Below are 10,097 nucleotides of genomic sequence, written 5' to 3'. Positions count from 1 at the left end.
GACGAATTTTCACAGGTACGTCAATGTCTCAGGTTTGAGCAGATAAAGTTAAGTTTTAAGTTAATAAAACTGTATAAAATAATTGAAGTGATTTGGGGCCATGAAAAGAAAACAAGCAACCAACCAGAGAAATTAAAAACAATTTCAATGCCATGTTTGTGTTATCCATTCCATTCGACCGATAAAGGAAAAAAAACGAAGAGGAGTGTTTTTGTCATTATTTATATCTTATTGCCCGTCAAAAAAAGACGATTCTCGTGCGAAGTAAACACACCTACTTATATATTTTCATATATATTTCAGTATATTGAAGTTAATATGGAAAGCTGTTCATTTTCGTTAAACGGTAGTGCCTTACAAGTGTATCATAGCCATTGTTTTATCATACGAATTTTCGTACAAAACTAATGAATTTATGTTTTAGTATTATTTATAATAAAATAAGCATAAAATATTTTTCACAGCAACGACTCGTGTATTTATTAGTTGCATTCGGGTTGAAAATCATATCAAATCATGTGTCTATCTGGCTTTGTTTTTTTTTTATTCTAGTTGTGTATGTTATACATTTAGCTGAAATTTATGTTATGATAAATAACCACAATTTGTAATTACGTAAAACAAATGCGCCTAATTTCTAATAAATTAGGACCTTTTTTCGGTGGTTAGAAGTGTGTTTATGTGTTGGTAAAATTAAACCAGATTCTATCAAATTAATCACTCACGAACAACTCACAAATGTTAGCGTTTACCATTTCAAAATCATTTCGCTCGCAACGTTTCCAATGTGAACGGTATGGCCGATACCAAGCAACGGCGGCACAAAAACGCAAATCAAAAATTTATATTGCGCTTAATTGCCACGTTAACACACGACTGCGTAATGTAATTACTTTCAAAGGTGTAAAACTTTATTATTAGAGTGAAGAAGACACGATGAAACCGTCGCTGTGGATTCATTTAAATTGGAAGACGATGACATAGCTGATGTGCTGTTTACTATAAGATGGTAAATTTAGATGAAAATTAAGTCGTTTATCCTTGTACAAATGACGGAATTATAAAAAGAGAGAAATAAAAAAAAAAGTTACGAAAGATGCCAACGAAATGATGCATTTAAACTCGGTGTTGTTTGACAGATTAATTTCAAGAAATGATTGAAAGTACAACTCACAGTCGCCGCCAAACTAAAAGTACAAAGTATTTTCATTTCAAATTATTTAAAATCTCGACGGTATACCATACTAATAAGTATGTTTGATGAAGTATTTGATGAAAAACTTATGGTATATACCATTATTGCATGTCTGGAGTTAAGAACGATTTATAGGTAAATCACAAAATCTGAAAATATCCTGCTTTAAATAAATCATGCATTCCATACCATCCTCAATTTCAATCGATTTACATTTTTATCGATTTTTATCCGATTAAAACAATCGAAAAATTCCTGACGAGAAAATCGATGGATGCTTTTGGTTTTATTTGACATTGAAATATTCATTAATTTTCCAGTTTGCAATGAAATTGTCAAAAAAATTGCTTTTTTTAAATAATAATGATGATAAACAAAAAGATCGTCAGTTTATCGTTCAAATTGGGGTTTCACTAGTTCTTTACAAGCATTTCACCACTTGTTTTAAACATAGCCAATATAAATGGATACAGTATACAGGCGCTTTCACATAAAACGTACAAGCTTCACAATAAATTTGATATAACATCACACAGCTCAATGGGACAGAGACTTTGAGGCGAGAGCAAGCGTGAGCTGTTTATATAGATTGGCTCCACCTTCAAGATTCTTATTTGTCATCAGCGAGCAAAACGAACACACGAAAAAAAAATGCGAAAGAAAAATGAAAACAACCAAACGAATGCCAGCAACGAAAGAAAAATCATGGGAACGAAATCAAATGAATGGTACAACAACAATAGAAACAAACCAACAACAAAACTGATACAGCGCACAAGAGAAAGCAAAATGTAGGTTTTCCGTTGTATATGCGTATATATTTATTACGGAGATAAGATAGAAAAAGAAAGAAAGAAATAGAAATAAAAAGGCAAACATTACAAGTGTATAGCATATACCAAGTGTTTGCGTTGTTCGTCGCTAATTTTCTTTTTGATTCTGCTTCTATCAAAAGCATCAAGCCACAGAACGAAAAATAAAGCGCACCAAACTAATTGAAAATCATTATTTTAATGAAATATCAAATACAGATATTTTACTGGGCAAGATATGTTTAAATGCATTGAAATTGGAATTGCAAAGATCTCTTCAAAACATCATTATATCACATGCAAATATCATTTGGCTCAAAGCAACAGATTTTCCATTATTTTTTTATAGAACTCTGGCCATTGATATGAATTTTGGATCTGCTAGTTGGTTGTATTTTTGTGAATACTAAAAATACAATAAAAACGACGATGGTATCAAATAATTTTGATCCAATTTTTGACATAAATCAAATACGAGGGTATGTGTTCTGCCTGATCCATTTCATGTTCTATCTTTTTGTGTGTGAATACGTTTGCAACAACACTAGCAAACAATTACCATGTAGTGTTTTTTGTAAACGTCAGTTCATCAATTTTACGCCATAAATTATCGAAAAAAGGTCCATACACGGGGGAGTGCATTTTATGAGAATGAGGTAAATTTTGTTGAAAATTACAAAATCAGAATGTGACAATGTGTCAAGTATCTGCACTAAAATACATTGACTTGTGTAAATTCAAAATTGTAAGTACAAAGTTGTACTCATCATTTCTGTCGAAAATAACAAAATTTTTACCGTCGACGATGATAATGGACGTTCATATGTTTTTGTCGTAATATTTTCGTTTTTCTTTTTTTTTTTTGGACTCAATCGAATAGGTAATGTGTTTGAAAACCTGAAGTTATGTCAGGTGTTTCTTACTCATTAAAATGCTTGCCAAGCTGTTGGGCTTTTGTAATTTTCACATTTGAATTTACACAATTGCTCTTATTATACAAATCGCATCAATTACGAAGCATTCGAGAAAATGAGGGAGCATTTATGTGAAGGAAATGGAGCACATTATAAAAAAACCTGTCGCTATCATTTCAGTTAAAATACTGCAAAAACCAAAATTAACTACGGCGGTACGCTGTGCTATGCTGCAAAAGTACGCTTTTCCAATTATGATGTAAACGATATCAGTCAGTCAATGAGTAGATTGTGAAGCGTATACGGTTCAGTCAGCATGTTGACTTTTACACAATCATCAGCAGCACTTCCTTGCATTCAAATCCTCCCTCTCTTGGTTGCACGTTTTGGTTTCTGTGTGTGACATGCGAATTGAACGAATGATGATTTTAAACATGCAAAGCAAAAGAAAATTGTATTTATTTGCTTATTAATTGCTCGGCAGAAAATCCACAGCCGTCATGTTTAACATCTATTTAACAGCTGATACAGTCAAATGCCAATTTATTTACGTTTAAATATCGTGGATCGTGTGAATGTATGCGTTGGCACCATTCAAAATATAATATAATATAGTCTTTTATACTTATGCTATACCACATAGCGAAAAATCTGTGGCTTAACGAATGACGAAATACTCGCAAAATTATAATAAGTAATACATTGAAAGTTTCCAGTGTCAGACCGTTAACTGTGGAGTCGATTTCCAAAGTGCGGTTTACAATTAAAAGCAAATGGGCGCAAAAAAGGATTCCAAATTCAAAAGGAAAAGAATTAACTCCCCGTTGAGCGTTTTAAATCAATTACTTATCGCAGCTCCACAAATTGTGGTTTACCGGTAAGTGAGTGAAATTAAAACTGAGTCGATATACATATATTTTCTCACAGCAGTGGCGACCGCTTTCTGCCAGAATCATTCAACGTACTCCAGCACAGTTGTTAATTCATTCTTTGGTTTCTTTTTTTTATTTCTCTCTCCTTCCACCGTTTGCTCCCATACTCACCTTATTCGCTGTTGCGTTCTTCTTTCGCACCCTTTTAATTAATTTTAATTCAACATTTTATTATTTTCGATGTAAAGTACGTGTTTTAGTTTCGTCAAGTTTCGGTTTCGGCAAAAATTTTCTACCAAAGGTGGAAACGACCTCTTCATTTCGTCTTTCGTTCCATTTCAAGTAGAAAACTGAACTGAAAAATTAATTACAGCGGTAAAAGTGATAAAACAGAAAAGCTAAATAAAAGTGTTAAAATAGACCACAAATTTTCGCATTCAGAATTTCTATTTTAAAAGTATTTGCTCGAGCGTTTTGGTGTTGCTGTGTTGGCAAACGGAAATTTGTTCATTGCTCTTATTTCTCTTTCATTCTGACTCTCTTCTTTTCTCCACCTTTTTATATTTCAGTCGTGAGGTGTAAAATCATTTCATGTGGTGTACGTTACGATGGCTTTTCTGAAGGAAAACCAACCGCACGACGGAGACAGTTGAAAATTAAGCTTTTTATTGAGAATGAAAAAAAAAAACAACTAAATACTAGAAACCATTTTCCGTAACATGTTCAATATACAAATATTGTCAATCAACAAAAAAAAAATTAAAAAAAATCGAAATAGAAAAAAACAGCGTCTTTCATTACAATATCCAATAGAGAATTATCTTCGTGTGCTTAAAGCATTAGCCGACATCAACATCGACATTCACAACGAACGTCAACATTCAAACATAGAGCCAAGGCTCGAGAAAAAGAGCATCTTAAAAACGCTGCAAATAAAAATCGATCGCTTATATGAGCTTGTGTTTGCAGCCCTCACATTAATTCCAATCGAATTTAATGAACAAGAAAGATTTTATATAAATCACCAACCAAGAGTTGTACGGAGTAGTTCTCGAACTTGTCGTGCATTGCCGCACTTCAGACGCTCAATTTACAATGTACAGGAGGAAGAAAGAACGAGCGAGAGACAGAGAGAGACAGAGTGTGTTTGTTGATTATACGGGAAGATCTAGTGAGATGGAAGTAATAGGTAACGAAAATAAAACGTAGTAAGTATACAGATTTGTGTGTAAAATGCATTCTTTTTTTAGAAAATTCATTGTGCAAAGCAAAACGCGGATTGCAAACGCGAAAAAGTACAGTCAATATAAAATGGTTGAAAATAAAGCATAAATTTCAAAATTCAATTAAAATGTCATTCACCGAAAATGTGAACAGCCATAAAAATGTATTCTGTCGTGTTCAATGCCCGATACTAAATGTCTCTCATTCCCCTTTAACCTTTGTGACTCTTTCACCACCATTGGCCTGACGCGCATAATTTATACTGTCAGCAAACACTATAATCTTTGTCATTTCAACGAAATTTACTTCATTCAACTGTCTCTGTCATTCGGTTAAATTGCACTTAATTCCAGATTTTAGTTTTGTGTACACTCTATTTTTTGGCTCAATGATACAATGTTTTTTTTTATGAATTCTTAAATCAATTCAATAAACAACTCTACGACATTTGTATTTGTTATGTGACTAGATGTGTGTTTGCAAAGAATGTTCAGAAATATCAAGACCAAAATGGAGTAAACGATCATTGCAAAGGCATTAAATAATTTACAATATGAGAAGCAATCTGCCGTGATTACCTGAATATTGGTCTCGTCATGTCTCGTCCTATTATGTTATGTTGTGTTATGTGTTACGTATGCTTGAATGTATAAGACGACATTCTGTTATTTAATTGGCAAGTCGTTCGTTATGTGTCGCATCCATTAAGTGAATCCAATTAATGTGGTTGCATTGTTTGGCTTTACTAATCGTTCAATCAACTGGCCAATGTGACTTTTTCGTTCAATCAATTCATAAACACTTACGCGCGCACACACACGCACACAACAAATGGATAACAGAATTTGCACATTTCAGAGATCGCATGTCTGTTTGAAGTTCAAACGTTGAATTATGTCGAATTAATATAAATTCTTAAATTCAAATTGGGATTGAAAGAGTATGGCTAAGACCAAGAATTTTCTTTTAAACTAAACAATAATGAATAACGAGCAAATAAGATTTTCGTCAATAATAAATCTATTATGAACGCATGTAAATGGACCCCTGATTCGATAAATCACATAATTTCGGAGCAACATTGATTTTGATTAAATAATTCACTTCATTTTATGTAACATTGTTTTCATTTTAACCAGCCAATTGTTTCAATTTATGCACATTTAGACAGACTAACGATAGAATTATATAACTTATACAAACACAAAATTCATATCGTCGACAAACAATGCATTTGGATGTGGTGCCTAGTTATTATAAATAGAATGATCATTTGCTGCAAAATGCGAATGATAAACATTGTTTCAAACTAACATTTGAAGAGCCATTTGGGTTAGATTTGACCATCCCGAGTGTGGTAATGGCACTTTATAGAGCGTTTGCACTCTTTTTTGTGCTCTTCTGAATTTCTTCAGACGAATATTATTCAATATTAAACGCATGTTTCTCTCTGTTTTATCGTTCATAGCGATGTTCGTCATCGTGTTCAGTGCGAATGAGTGAATACAAGTCTAGTAACCGTTACACTATTTCTTGTATATATTTCGCACGTACTGTGATAGTTGCTATGAACGACAGAACAAAGAGAAACGCGAGAGCGCAGAATGAATATTTCAGAGTGCCATTGCCATACTCGGGATTTTACATCAAAATGATAGAAAATTTCGAAAATTGAAGATTAAAACATACATTTTGAAAAAAAGTGATTATTCAATGGAGATGAAAAAATGACAAAACACTTTTAAATTGCATCAAAAATTCATTCAAATTGAGCTTTTTTCAGTTTCATTCAAGTCAAAAGATGTATGAAAAAAATGATTAGAGCAACAATGTAAATGTGTGTAGAATACAAAATATCAAGTCTAGATAATAAATCAATTTAAATTGTAGCTCTTGAAAAGTTTGGTGCGTGAAGGGTTCAAATGCATACATACTATGCATTTGCAATAATCGCAATTAATTCATAAATAATTTCCGCTTTACCTGAACGGGTTTACATCATATAGCCATAAATCACGCAGACATTGCCACACATCGGTTGGCACCGACGCACATCTTCTATATGTATGTTCATATTTCTGATTTAAAAACCAAACATTTCGTATGTAACAATGAATAATTGTGCATAAATCTTGAGCGACTTCTCACTCGTGCTCTCCCATTTTCTCTCCTCGAAATGCAAATACACATTTGGGCCACCCTCGATACAAATGAATGCGGACGAAAAAAACCTTTAGTGAATTTAGTGCCGGCGCACATATAAGTGAAAAAAAGCGTTGTTTCAAACGAAATTGGCCCAACATGGTTTTGATTTATTTTCACGTGCAAATAACTGATATGGAGGCCAGGCCAAGTGTATGTATCTTGAATTCATCACGAAGACGAATTGTTGGATTTTGAATAGTTCACCATCGCACACAAACCGCACATTTAAGTAAATGCTTTTGTATTATTGCATCTGAAATGGAGCAGCTGTCTTGATAGCTCTTGCATGGACATCTATGGTAAACATATGAATAAAACAAATCCATCGAGACATTCCAAGAAAACAAAGTGGCAATGGCAATGACTGTGCCTGGCAATCTGCACACACCAACCGAAATGAGTTCGGATGTTTCGGTGGTGTGTGTCCATAATCCAGAGTATGCGTTTATACCCATACACACGGAACAATCTGTGCATTTTCATTCAAATGCTCATTTCAAATTGATTGGTGTGTTACATATGATATGAGAGGGAAATGTAACATTCATTTGCTAAAGCAATATCATTCTTAAATAATGGTTTGTTGATTACAACAGCAAATAATTCAAACCTCCAAACGTGCAATTAAAACGCTTAAATCAGGAACAAAGACCCGATAAAATTTATATCGGTTATTTTAATCTTTAACATCTCACCCAAAGTAAGCGTTTGCGCGTGTATCAGTCAAGTTGCGGTTGGGGTTGAGCGGTTTTTCGAATCAATGGCCATTGAAAACATTCACTGGTCTCCCTGCTTGCACTAAATCGACATCAAACTTACAAACAGCGGATCTGGAATTTGCCAAGTATAAAAGTCATATCGCTCTTTCTCACTCTCCTTCTGTGTCTTTCTCGCTCGCTTGCGTGTAAACCATTCACTTTCGAGAAGATTTATGTTGAAATCACGGCTTCACTTTTTCTCGTTTCATCAACATAAAAAGGATGTACACAAAGGACTACATCTTGCACATAATAAATGTTAGAGGTTTAATCTTTAATGTGTAATGTGTATTTTATCATCGTTTCATGCATTCAAATTTATACAACTATGATTAATTGTGTATCTAATTAAATTCTTCCGTTTACATAATGCCATTCACAACGATGGACGTTTCCGAATTGTGTTTCAATCGTTTTTTCCCTTCTTTTTAGCTGTTGTTGATTTATTTTTGGATTGCTTGAGTCTGTGCACAGAAAAACACACCCAAATGCAAAGAGTTCAAATTAAAATATGAATTTTTTAATGTGCACACATTAAAGTGTTAAAGGCCACTTAAAAATGGTGTAAATCATTTTTTATTCTCAAAAGATTAAGTTTATATGCATTTTAAAATTGGTTTATAAAATCGATGTGAACAAACTTTCTCATTGCTCCGACGAATTTCAAATTGACGTTATTTTGGCTGAGTCTACTACAATGAAATGGGGTTTCAGTTAAAATTGTTTATAAATTTCCAGGCTAAACTTGTTTGAAACTGTCGTAAATAAGTAAATAAATGAAGACAGCCACAGATTTTACTCGAAAAATTAAAAGAGTTCTTTTTTTTAATTTCACCACTGATTATTCATTTTGAACGTATTCAATGAATTTCATACAATATTCATAGTTTTTTTTTACAAGAGTAGGCATTTGTTTTTTCTCTTGACCAGCACCTCTACCCTCGAGCAATGTACATCGAAGCGAAAAAAGTTCTTTCATCGAAATTCAATACATAAATAATTTCCCATTATCCGTTTGGCAATGAATTTCAAACATGTCGCCAACAATACTTTACAATCGACAATGGTAAATGAATCATCAAGCACTTCAGAGACAAAGGTGATAGAATAAAAAGTAAAATAGGAAAAAAGAAACATCTTAACATTTTTCCATTCGCAGTAAAATGACTCTTGAACCAGACAACGTCATTATATGGCTATGTCTAGGAATGAATTCAGTTAGAATATTGCTACATTACATTCCAACAAATTCCAAGACCAAACAATAGTTAAGAGCTGTGTATATATTTGAATACGGTTATCGGAGTACAAAGAAAATGCTCGAGAAGTAAAAAAACACACACACACAAAATTCAGTTCAATTGAAACATAAATGGAAATCCACAATGATAGTGTCCATATATTTTTCACTTTCTCTCTCCCTCTCTCTATCTCTCTTTTTATATGCCATGGATTTGTAGCTGAACAACATAAAATGTCTACGTATCAAAACTGATAAAATATATCACGCTTTGGAGTATCGGATGAAATTCTATATCGAACGCTTGAGTGGAGGAGAATGGTGAAATTGCACTTTTCACCACAAACAACTCTTCTTTTGGATCGTTCAAGATTTCATACGAAAATCAATGCTTCTGCATGAAAAACTCATCAAGTTCGGCATGAAAGAATGATTGCCAATTATGTGTCATCAAATACGATTATGATATCGATTTCAATGACGCCACTACACTTTTTTACGATTTTTTTTTTTGCCCCATTTGGAGCCTGTAGCTTTTGTGCAGTTCTCCTTTTTTCTCTTTTCTTTTTTGAATAAAATATGAAGAATGGGTTGCATGTTATTGCTTTTTTCTCTATTTACATTCCATTTAACTTGTTATTTTCATGATAGTTCTTTTTCAATTTGCAAGCTTAAGCATACTTTGTCGGCTTTCATTCAACATCACACTCCTCAAAAACTCTAGCAAAAATGTAAAAAGATTTTCGATTCAATTGAAGAAAGCTGATTTGGAGTTTTCCATTTTATGAACATTTAACAATCTCATCAAAATTAATTCGACAAGATGTCCTTCAAACTGATTGCGGTACGATATAATTAAGTTCATAATAATGTGGAT

This window comes from Contarinia nasturtii, unplaced genomic scaffold (assembly GCF_009176525.2).
Source record: "Contarinia nasturtii isolate CC-2019 unplaced genomic scaffold, AAFC_CNas_1.1 Cnas_scaffold_414, whole genome shotgun sequence".
Classification (NCBI taxonomy): Eukaryota; Metazoa; Arthropoda; class Insecta; order Diptera; family Cecidomyiidae; genus Contarinia; species Contarinia nasturtii.
This window is presented reverse-complemented; position numbering follows the sequence as displayed.